Source organism: Coenobita brevimanus, chromosome 70 (genome assembly GCF_032717465.1).
Source record: "Coenobita brevimanus isolate Jiangsu-jjx chromosome 70, ASM3271746v2, whole genome shotgun sequence".
NCBI lineage: Eukaryota > Metazoa > Arthropoda > Malacostraca > Decapoda > Coenobitidae > Coenobita > Coenobita brevimanus.
Window position 1 is genome coordinate 52,585,498 of NC_137023.1, and position 25,662 is coordinate 52,611,159.

General features: G+C 39.6%; 1 protein-coding gene across 1 annotated transcript in view; it reads right to left on the reverse strand.

Moving 5' to 3' along the window:
- The window catches only part of LOC145406446 (lachesin-like), a 334,573-nt gene that overhangs the window by 264,443 nt on the left and 44,468 nt on the right, over positions 1-25,662 (reverse strand). The window lies entirely within an intron of this gene.

Genomic DNA, 25,662 nt, shown 5'->3' on the forward strand with positions numbered 1-25,662 from the left:
ATCAAGATATAATCTAGCTTTTGGATATTGTTTTTAACCACTCCCTGTGAGAGATTTCCCCCAAGTCTGATCAGCTCGTTTGGAAGCAGCGGGAGTCGTGCTGACTGGGTTGTCATCAGGAAACTTTCATCTTTTCATTCACAGAGGAACTCAACAAAGTCCCGTTACATTTTGTTCTTTTGCACGTAAACTTTAGTTCCTCTTGCTACCTCCAAACGATGATCTCAGTTTAGTAAAAAATACTCGTACTGAGGAACTGTAAGGGGTTTATATAACCGTTGCATCTCGAAAAGTGTGCCTTAAGCTGAAAGAAAAATCTAATAGCATATTAAAAAAAAATGTGGTGAAAAGAGTCAGTATCATCAAGTTCATATCATTCAGTCATGCACAAAGGAAATTACCTTAATGAGCATGGTTTATTCTTTGGAGGTGAATACACAGTCTCTGCTCTGCCCTGTCAATACGATAAGGTCTATGATTAGTTTATTCATGCAGTCACTCGATAATTTTATTCGACTAACGAAAGATATCATACTGAAGTGGTTAATGAATGGTATGCATTTACCTAACCCCTCTAGACCTAAAAGTTTCCCGAAAGATGAATAACATTACCAGGTAAAATCAAGAATACTGCATAAAAGGTACAACTTCAGTGAAACGGCCGGTATTATCAGACTAATATCGCCCCGATGTGCACAAAAGAAAAAAAAAAATCCATGACGCCTAACTCTGTAACCCTGAAGTTCATTATTTCATATGTTGCCATTTCGACAACTGATAACTTGTGTTATCCTATTTACCCGTCCCTGCCCCGGAGAAGCTCGGGGACGGGTATTGTTTTCACTCTGTCCATTTGTTTGTTTGACTGTTTGCCTGTTAACAACTTTACGCGAAAACTACGGGTGCGATTTTGACTCAAATTAAAGGGATGATGGGCTATGACCTTCTGATCAACTGATTAAATTTTGGGCTAAATTGGGCCAAGGCCCATCCTGTAGGCTCAAAAACTGTAAAAAAAAATAAATAAATAAATAGAAATCGCTTTTTCGCCATAACTCCGTTCAAATTCGTCTTATCGACATGAAACCAAAACCTAAGGGTGAATCTTTCAAATCCGTATCCTATGACATGCCTCATTACATCAGGGGGTTCATCCCCCAGTTAGCAGTAGGGAGGTCATTGTCAGGTGGGTCGGGCCTAAAATTTCAAATGGACATAAAGTCGTCAATTTTCGCCCGATTTACTCCAAATTTAATCTCACATCTCTGACTAGATATCCTTACATCAGGGGGGGTCACCCCTCAGTTAGTTGTAGGGGGGGGGAGTCAATGTCAAGTGGGTCTGGGCAAAAATTTCAAATGGGCATAAAATCGTCAATTTTCATCAATTTTCAGCTGATTTACTCCAAATTTGACATGTGACATCTTCGACATAATATCCTTTTGTGTTTATACATCAGCACTAAAATAACGGCCGGGTACGGGTTTGCTGTGCCTTAGCACAGCTTCTTGCTTACTTTCTTTTCAGCCAGATGAAGTTATTTAACTCAGAAAAGACCTTTCCTACTGACTAAGTTAATGAAGGGGAAATCCAGCCCCTCCGATATACAAAATTTCTCACTGGTCGAAAAAATTAAAAGGACAAAAAAAAAATAAGAATAAATAAATCTCTCGGAAGCGAAAACATATAAATACGCAATAGCAGAGAAGAGATTAAAACTATAAACTTCATTTCTGGATTATAACACACAAAAATCATGTGCCATCTTAACCCCTTGAGCCTGAGGAAACTATACCTATTTTATTTTTACTGCTAGTACGTGACTTTATTCTACTTAGGGGGTCACATCTACGTAAAGCAAGTCATTATTACTTTATCTAAACTCTTCAGTTGCAAGCTTCTCGTAAGCTAAATAAGTCAACTTGGAGACAAAAATTAAGATAATTACGTCACCCAATTCACAGTGATAACAGTAATGATTCCCTTTCTAACTCTATCAGTCTCACAATTGTAGCCCTTTCAGTACGATGACGTTTTGATAGTTTGTTGCAGCTGCTTCCAAACGATTTTATTCACTTCAGGATATATATTTCCCGTAATAAAAGGGTTTATGAAGTGTAATACAAACTTCCTGTTTGAACAGCTTCTCGTAAGTTCAATATAAATGTCGGACAGTAACAATAACAAACTAGAAAGTGTGCAGAGAGCGCATATCTCAGCCATTGTCATCACCATTAAAATGATCCGGATCCGGTATTCGTGAATACAGGATCCGAATCCGGATTCGTATTCGCCCCAAGATTTAATCAATTCTTTCTTGGTCCATAGCGCACCTTTCCAAAAAAATATATATATATACTGAAATTCATTGAGAACTTTTGGAGATATTGTGCGGCATACTCCCGATCCGGATCCAGATTCTCCCTCAAATTTAGTCATTTTTTCCTTGGCCCGTGGCCCACCCTTCCACAAAATTTCATCCAAGCCGTTCATAAGTTTTTGAGTAATCCTGCTAACAGACAGACAAAAAAACTCAGGGTAAAATATAACCTCCTTGGCGGAGGTAATAACATCACCGCACTGAAAGTGTTAAACGAGAGAAATAAGGTCAGGATGTTCATGGCAGATCCACAATGCAAGTCTTAAGTCGCTTCAAGTTACATTTCTCCCAAGGTTCTTGTCTACGCTTCTCAAGGAAATAAATGAGATGTGAAAAAAATTATGTAATTCAATATTTCTTCTCGATTCCAACAACAGCTGTGCATTAGGGAAGACTGACGTGGACCTGGAAAACTATGAATGCAAAATTTTGATGATACTCATATTTTTCTGGTGAGTGCGAGTGGGATGGGACACTTGACACCACGGGGCAAAAAGTTACAGGCGGCGCCACCAGGCATTGCCACGGAAATGTAAACAATACCCATTAGCGACTCGAGAGATTCGTGTCTGACTTCGTAAACTTTCCCACCATCATCTAACACCGTAAGTTATGGCGTGAAGGAAGTGTCAATTTACCAGCGATAATGGCAGCGCTAGGGTGACACTTATGTTTGTTATAGACACCGTCTGTCGCTTTTACTTCTTGCAGATTCCTTGTTAGCTGACGGTATTTTTTTTAGGCAAAGGCAGAGAAAGATATACTCCTTTCAAAATGAGGAATCGCTTTACCTGTGCACTCTTATAAACTCAGTCAGATGAATTTTTTTTTTTTTCCTATTTTTGACTCGCTGTTAGTAGACAAATTGGAGAAAGAAGCACCGATGTGGGACTTAGTGTGCACTGACGTTTAACTTTATTCTGAAGAAGCCGTGGGGCGAAACGTCAATACACACTAGGTCCCACATCGGTGTTTCTTTCCCTATTTTCACTTTGAAAAGTGAAGGTACGCGTCAAAGAGTGTCACTTAGTCAGTTCCTCCATAATGAAAGAAATGATGTCAATCCACAAAGAAGAGAGAGAATGATGGTGAAAACATCCATTTTGTGTTGACTTTTAACTGTTAATACGAGGACGAAGCATTCGGAATAAATACCTGATCTCCGATGTTTGCATGAAAGGTACATAAAGTATTTCTGCAAAATGTAAATTCTGATCATGTCGTGTGAAATGTATCACAGTTTGCAAAATGCTACTGTATGTGTAGACTGTAGAATATCATGATCAGATGACGCTATTTTAACTAAAGAGCTTTGATGTTGATCACTCATTCATCACGTTTTTCTTTAACTAATATTCGTAGCCAGTCAGATCTCTCGGCAAATTCCTGTCACCTTCGCTCATGTCTATGTATCTTTATGCCCTTCTTTTTTTAAAAGTCTAATTATCATAATACTGCATAAAAAACTAACAATCTCACGAACGTCATTATCGCTGCAAACAACATAAACGTAATTATGTTCCGCCATTCCGCAAGCAATCAGTACGTATAATGAAGAAGAAAAAATAAAATTTATGCAAAATCATTACGTACGTATATATGTTACAAGTAACGAAACTGCTTACTTTGGAAATAAAACATTTTTAGTCCGACTTTGATACATGCAGAAAGTCTTATTGTGGCTGGAACTAGTATAACCGTATCCTTAAAATAAATGGTTTCATTATCTGAGTATATTTCATCCATCTGTTCATTACACGGCAAAGTAAAATCAAGACAAATTATTCTTCTCTCGTATGCTAACGGTGGTATTAATTCTACGAATATGTTTGCGAATACTTTAAAAATCAGCAGTCATTAATCATAATGGAACAGGGACAGCGATATGACGACAGGTTTTGGTTCATCTGACATTAAACTAATGAAAACGGAATACTTATCACAAGCAATGTAACTAAACTGCAGTCCTTCTAGTTTAACAATTTTTCAGAGAGCCAGGGAAATATTTTGTTAACAATTACCGAAGTAATGTTTTATTGAGCAATGTGTGGCATGGCTTTAAAATGAATATACAGAACAGTGCTTTGGTAAACGGTTTTTTTCCCCTGTACCCAGAGAGGATTGCTAAACTATACTACCATCGTTATATGCTGACTGTCTCAAGTAAAAATAGCTGCAGTCACATAGGCCAGCCAGCTTCCCTGAGACACTAAGCTGTAAGCAGTCCACTTCTACTTCACAGTTCCAGACTTTCACCGAACTGTCTATGAATTTTTCTTATTCGTTTACACATGTGCGCCTTGGAATGGTACATTTTTGGTCAGAAAGGAGTAATACAGGAATTGGGAAATAAATTATACAGAATGTTAATAATTATAGCGTTCCTGATTTGTAATATTACTTAAAGTCTATCCATTGTTCAATGCTTCTTATTATTGTTGTTGTTGTTGTTGTTAACAGTTGTAGTTGTAGTAGTAGTAGTTGTTGTTGTTGTTGTAGTACTGCTCCTGCTGCTGCTGCCGCTACTACTACTACTACTACTACTACTAGTAGTAGTAGTAGTAGTAGTAGTTTTATTACTGCTTACATTTCATAATTATCATCGTCATCTCTACCTAAAAGTCAATGAAGTATCACCACTATCTATCGAAAGACTAAAGAGAAGTAAAGGGGCAGAATACGGTGGTTCTTGACTTCATAGCTGAATGTATAAGCTTACACTGCAGCCAACAGGCGTTTCATACAAATACTTAGATGCACCACCTCATATACTGGAATGCCAGCCATATAACTGATGCTGATTTCCCATAACCTATATTTTTCCATACCTCTAGCCTCTCACATCGATATCAAGAGAGGCACCAGACAGTGAAGTGATTCTCTTCGGTTGCATGTTAACAAATTATGCCTGACAGAGTTGATCCCACTGCATTGATTTATCTCTGGCATTCTGCATGAAATACCTCCCCTGAAAATGATGTGCGAAATTATTCAACACTTTGAAACAAAAAAAGTTGAGTAAGATTAAGCTGATATAATTAAACTTCACACTCCTGTCATAAAACATTAACCTACATACGGAAAATTCGTCCCCATGAATGTTGGTGTTATGTACGTGCATTTTTTAAATTCAATTCTCAGTTTATTCAAGTTTAACATTATCTAACTTATTAAATACCGCTTTGCCTAATGTTACTAAAGACAAATATGCCTGTATCAGATTTTGTTGAAAAACAGTAGGAACTCTGTTATTCACACAGGCAAGGTCGTATTTCTGTTTTAACTAAATCAGCAGCTCAGTCATCAATTACCAAACGTTGCTCTGAGCACATAAGAGGCCAAAGTCCATTAAGCGAAACCCTATAATTTGTTGGTCACTCTCGTTGGCTTAGCCGGAATGATGGTGTTAGAGTGAACCCCGCTGACAGTCCAGCACATCAAATGCCCAGCGCACGCACGCACGCACACACACACACACACACACACACACACACACACACACACACACACACACACACACACACACACACACACACACACACACACACACACACACACACACACACATTTTATGATCAATCTTCATTAATCCTTTCAGTACAAGGATGTTACAATGTTAAATTTTTGCTGTCGGCATAGTTTTATTCAACATAGGAGAGGTCAAAGCAGAGGGAGAGCGGCTATGTGCGATTTGCCAAAAGGGTGTGGGAGGTAACTCCATCTTGAGAAGTATTTGTGATAAGTGGGTGTATGAGAGATGCAGTGGTATTAGAGGTAAACTGCGAGATAATACTGATTTCGTGTGTGCTGTGTGTTGGGAAGAGCATGTAGAGATTGTCAGGCGTGAAAGGACTGATCTTGCTGGTAAGCCTCTTGAAGGTGTGGAATAGTATTGTTGTTCGAGGGATATGCTATGTGCTAAAGTAAGGAGTGGTGGGAGGAAGCTTAGGGAGCTGTTGCCTCTCTGACACTGAGATGGTTCTCCCTCCGTGCTACATGATCTTTGCGTCATGTGTTACGAGTGTAATGCTGTATGGTAGTGAGACCTAGGCAGTAAAGGAAGAGAATATTCGTAGGCTCAAACGTACAGAATTGACACTGATTAGATGGATGTGTAGAGTGTCCTTGAATGCGAGGCCTGACCGGGGGGGGGGGGGAGTAAGTATAAAACTGAAGAGTTGAGGGGAAGGATGGGACTGGAGTGTATTGGTGTTGTGATGAGAAGGGGTAGATTAAGATGGACTGGGCATGTGGAGAGGATGGAGGATGACAATTGAGCGGGAAGTGAGAAATGGGAATGTTTGGGGTAGGGGTGCGGGAGGTAGTCCTAATAAGATCTGGGACGAGGTGACAGAGTGTACTGATATCAGGGATAAGGGAATGAATTGGGAGGCTGCCAGAGATCGGGTAGAGAGCAGCCATTAGGTGACAAGACCGACACATGCAAGCATGTTGGAGTCTTTTTGACGATACGATACAACTAAAGGTCTACCAAGGATGAAGATATTCGATTCTGAAAACAATATGTCAAGGGAGAAAGTTACATTACAGGGGTAAGGTAAACTCAGTCCTGATCCCATTCGGACCAAACTCACTGAGTGGTTGGTGGTCATGCAAGAATAAAGCTACAGTATTCCATTTACAGGAAAATCGTTCAAAAGTCAAGGTCACAGGACAAAGAAAATATTCTGTCTTTAGATCCTCTGTAGTGGGCGGGTGCTGGTTTCTCTTGAGGGCTACTTTTTGTGTCTGTTGTTTATCATATCATTACATTCAGTTTATAAAGGAAACTGAAGTTGTGAAGGGGTTAATGAATGTTGTTACTAACACCCCAAGCTCTAAAACTTTCCCAAGCATAATAAACTTGATATACATGTAAGATTTAAAAAAAAAAATGCACGTCATTGAAGTGAAGTGGCCAAGAATTTATATAGGAAGCACGTAATTTTCCCTTAATAAGAGTACGTACTGATCTACATATAAGTGTACTTAGGTGGGGGCTAAGGGGACAGGACAGCGACATAGTGCGTGTTAATGACAGTACTCAGCGATGTTTATGGTAAGTGCCAGCAAAGGTAACAAAACACACAGTGTCAACCAAACATTGTTTTTGTTTTACAAGCTCCACAGCTGCTAGCTTAACACTAACTCCTTCACTGCGATGATGCGTTATTTATTTACTTATTTATTTACGTATTATTTACGTATTAGTATTTATTTATTTATTTTTTTACTTATTATTTATTTGTGCTGGATCATGTTTTGATGTGTTTGCATAGTTACGTGACAGCTTGCATGCCGCGTAATTTACGGTGTCTGGGAATGGAGTGTTCGCTATGTGTGTGTGTGTGTGTGTGTGTGTGTGTGTGTGTGTGTGTGTGTGTGTGTGTGTGTGTGTGTGTGTGTGTGTGTGTGTGTGTGTGTGTGAACTAACCTTTCCAACCCAGAGATGTAATTAAAATTTAGTTCTTGCTAACTCCAGACAATTTTACTCAATTTCGGAAGGGCTTTTTTAATTGGAAAGAATTAGAACGGTTTTACTCACTCCTTGACAACATGGTATTTCCCTAAGCTAAATACAATTGCCTACTAAAAGCAAGAATATAATGCATAAGACCAACTCTCGCTGAAGCTGTTAAGTACCCATGTGCACACTGCTAAGTACATGCGATAGAGATGGTTGTAGTGTGTATGTGAGTATTTGTTTAAGAATATATATATATATATATATATATATATATATATATATATATATATATATATATATATATATATATATATATATATATATATATATATATATATATATATATATATATATATATATATATATATATATATATATATAATATATATATATATATATATATATATATATATATATATATATATATATATATATAATATATATATATATATATATATATATATATATATATATATATATATATATATATATATATATATATATATATATATATATATATATATATATACATATATATATATATACATATATATATATATATATATATATATATATATATATACATATATATATATATATATATATATATATATATATATATATATATATATATATATATATATATATATACATATATATATATTTTACCAGCTCAAACACATGGTAGGTGGTGGCAACTATCACCCACTAATGTGATAAGCGCTGCCTACTTCTTCCTTCACCTTTATTCGTTTATCTCTGTGTCTTCACTCCTCTCTTCCTACTTCTCCCGTTTCTTCCGTTCAAGTTTTATTAACCTTTCCACTTCAGATGACTCTATAGTGAGTGACAAGCGTAACTGTTCCCAGTAACCCAGCAAAACCATTTATAACTCTGCGTGGTAACCATATAACCAAATAACGGGGTGATATGGAGAGTGATATGGTGCCCCTGTTAGTTGGATGGAGAGAGACAAATGGGGCATCCGTTCAGGAACTAAACCTCCACATTTTTCCTCGCCACTCGCTGTTGTGGGGTACTGTCAACCGCAAGGGAACATCGGCTCACTGCACGGGAGGACTCTGCAGGAGCGGTTGCCTGTCTGCAGTTGATGGGTCAGTTCAGTCAGGCACACCGGGGTTGATCAACAGCATCAACCTGGTCAAGATTATCAGTTCCTCTGGAATTTTTGTATAAAGAAATGGTTTAAATTGTTGTTTCATTAACAATTTTGGCTCTAGTGCTTCCACCAGTTGCCCGTGCTTTTTTGCAAGGCGGAGGGGGGGGGGGGGACAGAGCAAAGAAAAACTTCTCAGAATAGAGTTTAATACATCTTACACTGACCTATTCAACAAAGAGGGTCTCCTCAAGTTGAATAAAACAGTCTCAGTCTGGAGATAATACGAATAAAAAACTGAATACACTATCTGATTCAAGGAGCTTTACTTACTAATATGATATAATCAGAATCGCATAAGCTAACCCCTGGCTGCTGAACTAACTTGTGACCATCAGCTAGGATCACTGGAGTAGGTATGTGGATCACACGAGAGACTGACATGATTGATAACAGGGCTGCATTCTAGTGAATTCATTCCTGATTAGCCTATACTCTTATCCTCCATAATATATATATTTTTTATATAGTCTCCAGACGCTGTTTTAAGCTTAGGGATACCCCTCGTAGCAAATTTCTAACCCTTTAATCTTAAAGTCTTGGAAGTGACAACAGTTCAAGTGGAAATGTTGGGTGGGAAAGACAGGCAGGTTAGAGCTTGATTCTTTATTTTTTCTAACATTTCAGGCTACACAGAAGGGTTCTATGTAGCACGAAACGTTAGGGAAGAGAAAGAATTCAAGTTCTAACCTCTCTCTCTCTCTCTCTCTCTCTCTCTCTCTCTCTCTCTCTCACCCAACATTTCCACTTGCCACAATGGACTAGGCTATCTACAACAATTTCAACCTATAACCAGACGATTTTTTCTTTTTCGTCACTGAGAAGTCACCTAACTTATATATTCACCCACAGGCATCCACTGTGAGCTGAACAATGCTTCTTGTGATGGTTATAATAATAGCAATACCGTATAAGGCATCCTGGAGTTTAATGAGAATTTTGATGATGATGTGCGCATGGTGAAGCCGAGAATGCCAAAAGTTTGCATGATGAGTGAACGGATGTAAGACACTTTTCACCAGCTATTGTGCAATGTTTACTGTTTCAGCTTTTATGTTTTCTTCTCATAATTCTTGATACTGGCCCATCCCATTAACATCAGTGAGAAGTACGATCAGGAGGAGAATTTTGATGAAAGAATTTTCACAGGCATTCAAGAACCTGATCATTTTTCATCATTTCAGTCTGTTTTCCCTAAACAAGAAAATCTCTATAACTGTTGCAGTAAACTTTTGAGCCTAACTTGTGCTCAGCCTCTACTCGTATGTTTACCATCATATCTGTATATGGTGTCAAGACCTGGCAAAAACTTCCTTTCAGCACGGGGTAAGGGTTGACAATGAACAGAAACTATACTCAGTAGTGCACGTGTCCATAAGAAGATTCCAGCAACCATTTCTAGGCCTTTACTGCCATGATAGATCCATTCTTTCCTTAAAGCCATTATATTTACATCTGAATAATGAACTCTGACCTTTCATGAGAGTTCATTGTTTGGATGAGTAATCGATGCTATATATTGGAAGTTAGTGACTCGTTTTACTTCACTAAGCAGGTGACACTGTCCTCTAATACTGATCTACTTCAATTTTAGATAAGGCGAATTCCAGGATATTAAACCGCATTCGGAAATCCATTTATTTGGTCATGACTTCATGGAGTTCCTTGAATCCATAACTTAACCTTTTGTTATGACACATAAAGCTCTCCCGACATCAGCGCCATTCCCAAAGTTTCTATTCTGTTGCTTGTGAAAATACGAGTAAAACTGGTAAATGGAAACAGCCTTACATATGAATATGGACGCATTCTTCAGGTGCACGAAAAGATTATTATGATCTTTATCATCGTCATCGTCGTCGTCCCCATCATTATCATCCTGCTCTCTTTTCCGGCCTAAAATTGGGTTGATACAGGATCCAAATGTAAGTTGAATATACAAAAGTCGGAGAATTATCAAGTCGTTGCTCAGTAAAATTGACCAGACAAATATTCACATCATTCCAGTCCCTGGAGTCTTGGCTCCGTCTCGGATGCTTTACCATCTACACATTTTTTTTTTTAGTAATTATGCACAATTATGAATACATAAACACACGAATAAATAGAAGTAAACACTGCGACAAATCTAGTAATACGAGTGTAAAAAATAATGCTTTTGGTCCTAGTTATTATTTTTTTTCCGTTTGAATTCTTTGTTTGTCGTTTTACTCTGAAATTTGTGAAACATTCCAATGAAACATTTCGTTCTTTTTCTAGACGGGTGTCTCTTTTATGCTTTTATCTGTACCGTTTAATGTACCCAACATATTAGTTGAAAGCAACATCCCCCCCCCCCTTTTTTTTTCCTATTTGATCACGAATTAATTCTATCCGTAGTGTCGGCATCGTCCAGATTCTCCCGTATTCCCTGCTGTAACTTTATTATATATATATATATATATATATATATATATATATATTTATATATCCTGTCTCTCTCTCTCTCTCTCTCTCTCTCTCTCTCTCTCTCTCTCTCTCTCTCTCTCTCTCTCCATATATATATATATATATATATATGAACTTTGTTCCTTTCCATTCAACCCGTCCATAGCCTATCCTATCTTACTCTTTCTACTTCCGTCCTGCTGTTTTAAAGGTATCTGTCATCAGCCTGCCTTCCCAAGCCTGTCCGCCCTAAACCACTCTCCCCAAAGTTATGTCCCGTCAGTATGCACAAACAGCGACAAAAACGGCAGGGAAATATCGCGTGGCATAGACGGACGATGATATATTTCGAGGATATAACTATTGATTTCGTGCGGGGGAGAGGAGAGGAGGAGGAGGAGGGGGAGGGGGTTCCCGGCTTGGTAATACGTCCAGACTATTTCGTATTCTCGTCAGTTTAGGAGCTTTCGTAACTCATCTCTTTAAACGATTCATTTTGCCTCTTACACCTGAATATTCTCTTGCATGTTCCGGATGCAAACTATGTCCGTGTTAGAAATATATTAATAACATAAAAGAGGACGTTTAGATGTAATATGCAAAATAAATTGTTTGGAAGTAAGTTCTATGACGTCTCCCAAGCCAACGAGAATACGTGCTTGAAGCCTCGTCTGTCAGTGTCGAAGAGAAAGTGCACTATTCAGAGGAAGAAAGGAGAGGATCTGGTGGCTGCACCACAATAAACTAAATGTCAGTCAGAATACGGCTCTGTAGCCAATTGAGAAACCCCACTCACTCAGTAAAGAAGTGTGTGTGTGTGTGTGTGTGTGTGTGTGTGTGTGTGTGTGTGTGTGTGTGTGTGTGTGTAAAGGAGACTTGATAGCCCGTTCTCAAAGGGTTAAATGTCCTTCTATGTGACCTACACATCACACATGACTAGGACTGCTTCGGCACCAGCAGTCCATAATGAACCGCACTCTACGGTGGCTGTTTCATTCAAGACTGACGCCACAGTATCTGCGATTTTTTTTATGACATGTCGGTGTGCCTTGTCGAAGGTCGGTAAAATCTGTTTCAGGGGATTTTACATCATCGATCTGTTCCCTGCCCCACCCCCTGATCAAACTAGCATCCTTTCAGGCATCAACTTATTTTCTAATGACTTGACCACAACAATTTTTTGCTCAGTTACACTTCTATCCTTGCTTCCTTTCGGCCACAGTATTTTTGAGTTGAAACACATCGTATTCTCTAGCTTGATCATTTGCCAACGACCTCGCTGCGGGTAGGGCTAATGTTTTTGGTCCCATCTGTTTGTCCTAACTTTGGAAAGCTTCGATACAGAGACTTTATGTTGGCCGATGGCTGTGGACTGTATATAGGTCATGTTCGAATATGAAGGCCATTGTTGAAAGGAAAAGGTCACAGAAAAAAAAAAGTAATTAACGCAAAGGGGCGGTTGTCTCCTCCGTGGCATTTCAATTTTCCTTTTAGTTGGCTTTAATACTCTCATGCTCCTGTGACTCACACTCGGCTGTAAGAAATAGTCTGACGGTACCTGGAGTATACTAAAGTTGTTCCATCCATGACAGGGTTGATGTTACCGATATTAATACTCTTATACTCGCTCACAGCTAATAAAATCGTCTGGCGTTTGCAGAATCAAAATTTTGAGCTGGTAAGGCCATGACGGGAGGAGTTTTGGTACCAGTATTGACACTCAGGTTTCTAAGCTCACTTTCAGATGAATAAAATACTAATGTTTCCCGGTTAACGTGAGGGGTCAAAAAAGAGTAAAAGCATATCATTTTGAAGGTCCTGTGACTTGTTCTCAGCTATTATCATCGTCGGGCATCAGCTGGACGAAAATGAGTAATTTATCCCGACTATCAAACTGCCAGAACTTTACTCAGCAGAATAAAATCGTCTATCTTTACTAATGAAGCATCGAAAGAGATAACTGAGAAACCTTTTAGCCGTTTCACTGCTCCAACTTTCATCTGAACATTATCGTCCGGCGGTGGCTTATGCAAAATACAAATAAGCGTAACCATAACAATAACAGAGTACATTTTGACTCCTGAAATTTTCCTTATCTGAGCATAATCGTCAAATGTTGGCTCACACATATCTATATGCGTAAGCGTAACCATAACAAGAAAAGGGATGATTCTGACTTCAGGAATTTTCCTTCTCTGAAAAAAGCGTTGGATGTTGGTTCAGACAAGATCTATGTATGCGTGACCATAACAGTAAAAGGGATGATATTGCGCATAATAGATGAATAAATGAGTAAATAAAAAAGGATACGTAGCGGCATGTGAGAGCGTTGCCCTCATGAATATTCCAGGAGGCAATTTAGCCTAATCATAACTTGTTGGCGACAAATCAAGAGTTACATTAGTGAGAATTGCCGAGATATATGGCATAATTTAGGCTCAACCTGCACCGCTCACGTCAGAATCATGAGCGGAATGCCTAATGTTTTATCGATATAGCCTGTCTGTCTCCCCTCGCAGTACTGTCACTGAAAGTTCACTGACACTTCCCGTTGCTCAGCAGTATGAAGCACACGGCAAAAGGCAATGGGAGGCAAGGATGATCCCTGACGTTCGTGGAAGAATGAGAAGCATGGATGGCCAGACACAATGCTGGCAGGGAGATGTCGACGAACTTTTGCGAATCACAGTACATGTCAAGGGTTGGAATCACGAGAAGAATGCCCTGATGCCTCGGCTTATCTGTGTAAAGTAAAATCTTAGGTAAGAGAGGGAACATACTTGAAAAATGGATGATAAAGCCTGGCTGATAACGTCATCTATATTTTATTCTAGCTAAATACCAAACGAGACTTATCCAGCTTAGGAAAACCCGCTGGCAGTGAAGGGTTACTGGAAGAGGTTCCTAACCTCCTCCCCCATTTCGGCAAATCTCTCCTAAGTAGAATCAAACGGACCGAGTGTGAACTGATTAAAAAGAATGTTCTCGGCTTGAAAAGGTTAGAGATGGTGTGAGGAGCGACGTGTGAACTCGAGCAACTAGCCAGATAAGTTTGATGAATGTTTATGTGGCAGCCGAACGGCCTGAGTGCTCTGATCAAAACACAGGGTTAGAGGATGGGGGAAGGAAGGAGGAAAGGAGAGGAGTGAGGGGATGGTACTGACAATTTGGCCTTGTTTAATAACACTTGAACCCCTTCGTTGTGGGTGTTTACCAGGCTCAGGAACAGGCTCCTCTGAGATTAAATGAAAAAAGAAGAGAGTTAAATCCCACTGAGGAATGGCTAATGTCCAGATCGCGCTTGAATCCTTTAACACAAGACTGCCTCGTAAGCTGAATATAACCATCTAGCAGTAGAAATTATCAGAGTACGGGGCGATGGACAAGGGAGAGGAAGTTACACAAATTTATCAGATACAGGGCGATGGACAAGGGAGAGGAAGTTACACAAATTTTTTCCTTGTCCATATCGTTCTTAAATGTTTTCACGAAGGCCGAGGAGGGGCAAGGGATAACCTGGATAATACTGCCTGGCGACTGCATGAAGGAAATGAGAGAGAGAGAGAGAGAGAGAGAGAGAGAGAGAGAGAGAGAGAGAGAGAGGATCCAATGTATTTGCACAATCATGAAAGTGAAGCGAAAACAATGAAAACCCCGCGTTTATCTTTTGACTCATTGCTTAAAACCCGACCTGAAGTGGAATGAAGGATAATAAAAGTGACAAGACAGATGCGAGAAATAGGAAAAGAATAATAAAGTGAGGGAAGATGTAGGCAGCTCTACGTCATGTGAGCGAAGGATAGTCGCCACCATTAATAACAAAATATATTTGATCAACAATCCACTATGACCTCACTCCAGTACAGCCCCTCACACCACAACCATGTACCTCAATACCACAGCACAGATAATCCGTCAACGTAACCTCTGGGGGCGCCCAGCGGGAGTGACCATTTTTTCTTCAGTCATGCGAGTTCACATTTAACAGAGCCTGTGGCCACAACAACAACAACAACCACAACAATAAACATAATATAATAATGCTGACATTACGGTATTCATTGATACTGGAAGTGCCATTACTCACGAACTTCGTATGCCCTAAAAACTACAGGATGCCCCACATTTTATGCATCTCCGCTCTTGTGTGTTGCGACGATTGTTCAGTATTAGCCAACAGTATCTGCCCTGCTTAATATACTAGTTTCTGTTAGGCTTTTAAATTATTCACGGTGTCATAATTTTACGTCAACTGATTGCATGATTATTTAGTATAGTCATGTACAGTACGATGAAAAATTTCTACGCTACTTACAAAAGCAGACTGAGCTGTTCCGGAAGTTCCCAAGAATCTATCTATCTACCTATCTATTGCCAGACGCCATAATCCCGTAAGGGGTGGCCATTTGACTTTGAGTTATTAGTTTTACGGGAAGGGGCACTGACCTTCCACCAACCCACTTGCTGACACGTAGGGAGCACGTATGGTTTGGTTATATGGTTACCACCCAGCGTTGTAAATGGTTTCTTGGCTTACAGGAAACCATTTGGCTTGTCACTCAATGTAAAGCCACCTGTAAAGAAAAGAAAAGAAATAAGAAGTGCCAGGGATGATGGGAGAAATAGGAAGAGAGGAGGGCAGGCACAAAAAAAGAATGATAAAGGCTAAGGAAGAAGTAGGCAGCACTACATCAAGTGAGTGGATGATGGTCGCCACCACCTACCACTATTCCCAAGAATGGAGGGCAAAATTTAAGGACCACGATGTACATCACCGTTCATGAAGGTATGTAATCAACATGACCATTCTTTTTTTGTAATTATGTGTATGTAAACGTCTGGACTCTTGTTGAAGTAAACCGAATCTTTATATAACATGAAGTCTGAGATTTATCACTTCTATTCCACAACACAATTTGCAGCAGTAAAATAGACGACAAGTTTGTTAGGCATCCACATTAGGTTTATTATTTGGAAGAGACAAACAATTAAAGAATCATATTGTTTCATTCATTTAAGCGTATTGCTTTTAGCCAACAGTATTTTTTTTTTACCGATTCTAATATGAATAAAGCTGAAAGTTATAGTTGAGATAATATACTCATAATCCTTCAAATTTAACGCAATAAAATGTGTCCTTTCTGTGTCAGTCGTGGTCGCTCTTATATGGCTAAAAAGTTCATTTCTGACTGCACAACAATTCACCGGTTGGGATGTGCTTAATGATGCCAGTGGTGTGGAGCGTTTTGTACCTCCGTAGAACATATTTTTACAATCCCAGGCTTCAGTGACTCATTTTCAGCCGAATACAACTGTGCTGGTACTAACCAGAGTAGAATAAGAGAGCTGCGCTGACGATGAAAGGGTTAGTATTACTAGTATTAACACTCAGTCTCATATTACGTACTATCAGCTAAGTATACAGTAACAGTCTGGTGTTACTTAAACGAAAATAGTGGAGTTACATTGACCATGATAGAGTTAACTGAAAACTACCAACTGATATCTAAGGTGCTTTCGTCACTCTAATGCCGTATTTTGGAGCATCACAGTGCATGTTTGATACCAGTAATCAGTCCTTTCAATACGACATCACTCTAAATTTAATAAAAACGTTTTGTTGTCTCCAAAACTAGACAGATGGATTGTTTTGACAGCAAAGTGTTACCGGAGGTCTTTTTTAACACCTTCAGTCTGAGATGTCTGTACAATTATCTGAGTAAAATAGTCAAGTGGCTGGCCGAAGTCATCGCAGCAAAGCGGTCATAGTGTCTAGTTTATGAGTAGCCTAATTCTGCTAAACCTTAAACCCTTCGACAACAAAAAGAGGATAATAAGTACATCCTCTATTGAATGAGCTACCTTTCTAAACGTCTCATCGTATTCTACGCCCTTTCATCAATAGGAAAAGTAAAATTTCACTCCCCTACATGACAGCTCTGAGCTTTAGGAAAGGGGTAAGAGAGACACGTGCCACGGATGCCTGCTATGAACTGGACTATGATGGTTGGCACGCACATCAATTCCATGAATGTGTGCGTGCGTGTGCGTGGGCAGTTGTGTGTGGAAAACGAGAGTGTTGAAGTATGTGGGGTCTTCTGTGAAGGACGTTCACATACCAGAGAGTACAAGTCTAAATAGGAAATGCAGTATCGGTAAAACACGTACGGTAAAATACGGTGTTGTAGGTCAAGTTTCCCCAGGGTTTAATCAATTCTGGTTTACCCTTTACACATCAGTTTTATTCTGATTTATATACACAGTAACTGAGTCAACCCCTCACCCCTTCCCTCTCACTCTCACTCTCTCTCTCTCTCTCACACACACACACACACACACACACACACACACACACACACACACACACACACACACGTTTTTTCACATATATTTCCCCTCCATTTCCATATAAGTCATTTTCATCTTTATAATACCGGCTGATTTAAGAAACAAAAATAGTATTCTGGTAACGACTAACTGCAAAGGAGCCCCCTATGCCCATGGTAATTAAGACTCCTCTAATATTAAGAATTCAGTGGTGAGGAAAACACAAGAAACATCGACACACGGCCTTTGTTTTTTTTGTTTTTTTTCCATTTTATTACCAAAAGCCAGAACACTGAGGAAATGAACGTGTGGCCGATTTCAGAAGTCTCTCATACCTTTGTGAGTTGCATACCTGCTTTTGAATCCTGCCCATCCCACCTGTTGTGTTCTGTTGTAGTAGTAAGTAGGGCAATGACGACGACGACGATGATTACAGTGATGATGATGATGTTAACAAATGAACTGATGACTGAATGATCAACTGGCAGTGAATTGATGGATGCATGGGTTGACGGACGATAAATGGATGGATGTATGGACTGATGAATATTGAATAGATGGATGCATGGATTGATGGATGATTATGGATTCATGAATAGATGAGAGATGGATGAATGATGGCTAGATCGATTGATGCTGAATGGTTGGATGGATGGATATAGATGTCTGGATGATGGACGGACTGACAGATTGATGGATGGAGAAATGGATGATGGATGGACGAATGGATGATGGATGATGAATGGACTATGTATCAATGAATGGCAGACGTTGGATGATGAATGGATGATGCGTAAATAATGGACGACGAATGATTGACGATGATGATGACAATATTGGTGTGTCAGTGTGGTGAAGTACTCAGTATGACTTAATAAAAACCACTAGAAAAGGGTGAACCGGTGAGGTAGGAAGGGAGGAAGTTATTTGCCCATGTCGTGTTCATTGTACCCATTTGTAACACTGGAAAATATATTACGACGACGGCGACGACGACGACGATGATGACGATGATGATGAGGAGGAGGAAGAGGAGGAGTAGGAGGAGGAGGAAGAGGAAATAACTCACAGAAAACGAACTAAAATAAGATGATGGAAGAGGTTATTCACCTATGGCACGTACCGTACATTTTAGAAAGTTCAGTGTGCTATACTGTTTTCATTCCAACTTGACCTAATATTTCCATCTCTCAATTCTGAATGCTTAGATGTAATAAATGATTAACACTAGAATATGGTGCTGGTCACGATGAAGTGCTCTGGAATGGACTTAAAGCCGTATTACTGTCGTTCTGCCATTGAGGTAATGTACATAAAACACACTTCCAGCAGACAAAAACATTGGACAACGTAAGGTAAAAGAACTACAGTATAATTTAAAAAATAATGAAAGAACAAAAACTAAAACATATGAGAGAATTAGCTGAGCATTTCTAAGGAGGGAGTGTCGGGGTAATTCAGTTAAGATGAAAAAGAATGGATAAGATGGCGAAATAAGTCTGTTGCAGTGTTCTGACTCTTCGTAGTCAGATGAGTATGCAGGAGTCTTGAACATGGGCAGTCAATTTTACTTCATTATGATTACCCTTGGGTGATTTTTATTTAGGGGGAAAGACGCCTCATGCACCAAAAGTTAAGAACTTTCTCTGTTACTTACCTTCACCAAGACAGATTTTCCTGAGACTGAATAAAAATAGCCTTGTGGTAGCAAAAAATAAAACATTAGTGACGCCAGTGAAGCACTGGGGTTAATGATGAACACCTACCTTTTGATCTTTGCTCCTGTCCTCTCATCTCACTCACCTGTTGAGAGAAAAATAGTTAAGCATTTTATGTTTACGTGCCAGTTAAAAATGAGTCTTTTTTTTAGAAGGCTTACATTACTACATATTAGTTACACGATATTATTAAGGCAGACATTCTATTTTCGCGAAATCTGGGTCTTCAGCCCTCCACGTAACCGGTGAATATAGAACCCAGATTCTTATCTTAGTTCTCAGTATGCATAAACTGGGTTAAAGAAAACATGTGAGACGAATGACCAGTTGCACATCCATGAGCGGTATTACGTGAACCAGAAAAATGAAGCACCCCTCTAATGAAACCCTTATATATTAGATCCAACTACTTTAACCCACTAGATCACCAGTCATAAATTAGGTACACAACCAAATTCACACACACACACACACACACACACACACACACACACACACACACACACACACACACACACACACACACACACACACACACACTTCGACCGTACTGGCAACCGAATTCCTCCTCTGACGTCCCTGTCTTAAAAATGCTACCACAAAAAAGGCTCAAGATAAAATAAGAGAGGCAAAAAGTGTGAGACAGAAGTTGGTGAGGGAGTTTTCATCAAGTTGGTCCGCGGAGCTGTGGGGAAGCGACCAATTAAGTTAAAGTTTAATACACTTCCTGAATAATGCAGGGAGTGGCCAGAGAACACACGAGACATGGAAAGCTGCCAAAAGTTTTGATTTTTCTATATACAGTTTTTGTAAGTAGTACTACGTGCATTTCAATTCAGCTTTCTTTACCCTATTACCTTACCCTTGTTGAATCACTAATGACATGGATGGTAAAGTAGTATAAAATGCACTTACATAAATTGAACAGCAGCAGGATGATTATGTAATGCACAAAATAAATAAATATATGGGTAAAAGATTATGACAATACGTCTGACTTAGGATTTTTTATTCAATAAATTTTTCAATCCTGATCAGATGTGCTTCCTTTGTACGCTACTGTTCGTTGGCTGACATCACACACATGATCACACTGACAATATATATATAATTATGTTTTTATGCAATGTACGAATATATATATGATAAAAAAAAATGAAACACACAAACTGACATTAATTTTGTTTTCACAGCGAATAAGTAATATATTATTATTACCGTATGTGACGCGTTAAATATGCATATATTTGTGAATATGCTCATGGTCTAGGAATAGTGAAAAACAGCAAGGGGTGCTAATTGTGATCAAAATATTAATGAACGTTGTGTCATAGTTTGGTATTTCATGGGATGCAATACAAACATTCCAATTAATCAGTAGCTAAATGTTTGTGCATGCAAATCCGATAACAGGGGTGTGCATGTTTACCTCTGCTCGACTCGGCCCTATGGAAATGAGTCTTGTACATGACACCCACAGTACGGGTCAGGCAAGGAGAGCGAGGCAAAGGGGGTAGTGTTGGAAAATGTAGTTCCTGGGTGCCATTTGAGAGAGAGAGAGAGAGAGAGAGAGTGAGAGAGAGAAAATGCTTGTATGTGTATGTGTGTGTGTGTGTGTGTGTGTGTGTGTGTGTGTGCGTGTGTGTGTGTGTGTGTGCGTGTGTGTGTGTGTGTGTGTGTGTGTGTGTGTGTGTGTGTGTGTGTGTGTGTGTGTGTGTGTGCGTGTGCGTGTGTGTGCGTGTGCGTGTGTGTGTGTGTGTGTGTGTGTGTGTGTGTGTGCTTTCTCAGCACCACACAAAAACACACACACACATGCATACATAATTCTCTCTCTCTCTCTCTCTCTCTCTCTCTCTCTCTCTCTCTCTCTCTCTCTCTCTCTCTCTCTCTCTCTCTCTCTCTCTCTCTCTCTCTCTCTCATTGGAGCCGTGTCCAGAGTACTGGACAGAACTGGGAATTTTCAAATCTTAATAAAGTAGGGAACCCCCGAGTAGTGATCAATGAGCTTCGCGACTATGAGCCGATAGGCGGAGGGCGGTACGCTCAGTACCCTCCCAGTGCAGTGCCTCGCCCAGGAGCTCCGGGATCCAATGGGATACTGTATATATATATATATATATATATATATATAAATCACATGGAAGCACACACACACACACACACACACACACACACACACACACACACACACACACACACACACACACACACACACACACACACACACACACACACACCTTTGTCTGCAATTTGAACGCTCATAAGAATGTAGATAATTTATAGTAGGCTTTATTGACAATGGATCGAGTTTAACGTGCTGAATCAGACCTTTTTATATCAGATCAAAAACTAATGTACTATTTCTGGGATCTTTCTGGTGGCATGATAACGGGGAAAGTATTTTATGAACGGTCTATGAAAAGTTTTTCTTCCTTGTTTCCTGAACCCTCTCAGTGTCACATCTTGTCTACGAATTATTCAGGTGACGAGTTATTCAGGTGGGTGAGTATAGGAGCCAGAGGGAGTTAATGCGATAGCCATTAACCCTCAAATAGTCAGGACAACTCTATTATATTCCAGTTAACGTCAGATGATTTTGCGCTGATGCGAGTAAGTTATGGAAGCTTCCTGAACTCATGAGAAGACGGCCCGCTGTGACTGTGACTTATGTTTTACCTCTGATGACTGTCTTGCATCTTGATTATGCGGTAATACCTTGTTGCCATCCATGAAGAAATTTATGCAGCTGTTATTACGTTGCAGTTAGTCCTTCACCACAAGTATGCATTGGTGGTTTATAATTTTTTTTTTCTATCTACTGACTATTTTATTCAATTTAAAGGAGAAGTGGAGGGGCAAGATAAAGCCTTAGTTTATCCTTTTGCTGCTTAAGATGCTTCCTAAGTTGAATAAAATAGTCGCTAGGTAAGGGAAAGTAGGTCAAAAAGACATCATCGTAACGAAGGGGTTAAGGAATCAAACTCTACTAAACAAAATATTTAACGGAAATGTTTACAACATAAGTGCAATAACACTCAGTCTCAGGAAGATTGTAGAACACCTCCCCACAAAATTAGATATCAGTCTGTATTAAATTCCAAGAACAATACACATCGATTCTTTAAAATACTCATACCGAACTTTAATTACTGAATTAACATCACCAAATATTATAGACTGCACGTCATCATCACACACATCCACATCCTCACACATCCACGCCAGTGAGTGATTTCCTGGTCTCTCGTGTTTTAATATTCATGCATTTAGAAAAATACACAGTGAATGTGAAAAAAAATAAATAAAAAATAAAACCCTGGGAGGAAATCATTATCGAAGTGCTGCAGCGGCCGAGGAAAAAAATTACACAAAAACAATTATTAGCTTTCTCGTAGCTGGAGCAACTTCAGTTGTTGTTGGATATTTCCCCACACTTGGTGGGGTACGGGCAAACAAAGAGCCCGTCAACAACTTCAGTATTCTGTTCCAGTTAAAGCAGATGAGACTGAATCACTGAAGTTTGACAGTGTTATTACTGTCACCATTAACCAAAATATGGTCAGGACAACTTTAGCATTTCATTACATCATTACATCAAGCAAGTTTGGTTGAGACTGAGTCATACGAGCCTCATAGAGTTACCGCCACCACCATCCACCCTCATCTGGTATGGACATCTCTAGAATTCTATTCTAACTAACGGCAGATTATACAATTCAGTTGCGAGTAAATCACAGGATGCTGGGCGCACCATTACCTTATTCATGATTGAGACAACGTTGATAATATACACTTGCTAGCACCAGATGATTATAATCAGTTAAGCGTGAAACCTAGGAGCCTCGAAAAGTCATTATTCATGACTTTAGAAATATATACAGACGGATGGGAAAAAAAGAGAGACAGACAGACAGATAGAAAATAAAAGGGGATATTTTTGTGGGACAGGAAGGGCTGAGAGGCAGAAACTTTCACATAAAAATAATAATTCCTTTCAGCCCGAGGAAGTCATTCCTTTGATAATCTTGGTACCTTCTGACTAAATATGCAGCTTAGGAGAGGTAAGGCTTTGATGAAGGCGATATCTAACCCCATCAGTTACATTACTCGTTCGTTCGCTAAATAAAGGCTTTTGGAACTAACAAGAATGATATATGAAGGATACTATAGTCGCGGCGCACGACTCTGAGGTTGTCATTATCGTACCCTGGCAACCTACCATTCAAAAGTGCGTCCGATTTCGTATCATATTATACACTAATCATATTATTATGCACGAATATTTTATACACAGATATTATTATACACGAGCGTATTGTACACGAATCACGTGCATCTCATATTATACACGAAATCAGACACACTTTTAAATGGTAGGTTGCCAGGGCACGATAATAACAACCTCAGAGTCGCGCGCTGCGACTATAGTATAGTCAAGAGGATACCTTTTAGCTGCCGTATGGCTTTCTAAATATCAGCTAAATAAAAGCGTTTGGGATTAGCGGAAATAAAATACAAATATTGTAATTCTTAACTGCAGTGTTAATCAATAACCTTTTCCTGCATGGATTTCTCTTGAGTTAAAGGAAAACGTTCGACTGTAGCCGGAAAAAAAATGCAAACTTCGTTTTCGCAGCCAAAGGGTTAATGTATTCATTGCCAGGCTTTTAAGCAAAATGAGAATTTTCAAAATAATTTTTTTAAAAAGTTTACATGTCAAACTGAAATAACACTTGTGTTTACACTAGTATATCACTCCACTCACAGAGAAAGAAATATACAGTTTATGCATCCGTTGGTATATGCCAGGGTATATACTGTACAGTTCAACAAGGGAGCTCACTATCTTCTTATGGTTTTGTGAATACATCGAAGTTAAAACTGAACCATCCAAGACATATATTAGCCTAGCTAAGACTTCGGCTATCCTTTTCAGAAAAAGCCTTGACGATTGTTGGTGACATAGCTTGGCCTATACCTGCTCATCTGTAGGAGATTAAGTATGCGCAAGAATGTTCCAAATATACGGAGTTCCCTCATCGCCCACGTCCAAGCAGCCTATAAGAGAAACTTACCTATGTGCAAGAACGTGTGTGTGTGTGTGTGTGTGTGTGTGTGTGTGTGTGTGTGTGTGTGTGTGTGTGTGTGTGTGTGTGTGTGTTTTGGCCTGTCTGTAGATATCAGTGTATGTATGCATTTGTAGATGAGACTACATATTAGCAACAATATTTTTTGTGTATATAAGTTTGTGTGTGTTTGTATATGCTAATGCATGTAGGCGTGCATCTATAGGAGATTAGTCTTCATATCGGCATAAATGTAATTGTGCTAGTGTATGTAGGCGTGCATCTGCAGGTAGTATCGTACATATGTGCAAGAATGTGTTTGTTTCCGTGTTCCCCCCGTCACCCCCGTCCCAGTGTAAGCCGGATGGAGGCAGAGATGAAGTGTGAGGCTTTAGTGGACTGAGTGTGTATTCCTGGGGTGATGTCTCCCGCCCTCACCCCTCTCCCGCCCCCCTCTCACTCTAACACTGGAGGGGCCATCACGTTGACACCTGATTAACACGCTCAGACTCTTTAGCTACCAACAAACTTGATAAAATCAGCTAGAGCTGACGTGGTCACAAAAACTTACCACCACCTCTGGAGTGTTTCAACACGTGCAGTCCGAAGGAGCTTTTACACAGCCATAATAATTTCTAAATTTAAAATAATAATTTTGTTATAAAAACAAACAAACTACGAGGTCACTGTGCTGAAGGACGGTGTAGATTTTTTCTCTTTATCTATATCTAGCTATTGCCAGACGCCTTAGTCCCGTAAGGGGTGGCCACAAACAAATCGCCCCCATCTCGCCCTGTCCCCCGCCATTTCACTGCCCTTCTCCCAGCTCACACACCCCTCTCTCATATACCTCTCCACTCCATCCCTCCATCTCATCCTTGGCCTCCCCCTCCCTCTCCCCCCTCCACCTCATTCACACACTCTCCTCGTCAGTTTCTCACTCTCCACATGGCCCAACCACCTGAATGTGTTTTTCCTAACGCTTCCTATCACATCTACATCCACATCACAATGCTCCTTCATATCCTCTTTTGCCAGTCTGTCTCTCCATGTGACTCCACAGGCTCCTCTCAAAAAACTCATTTCCACTGCTCTCACTC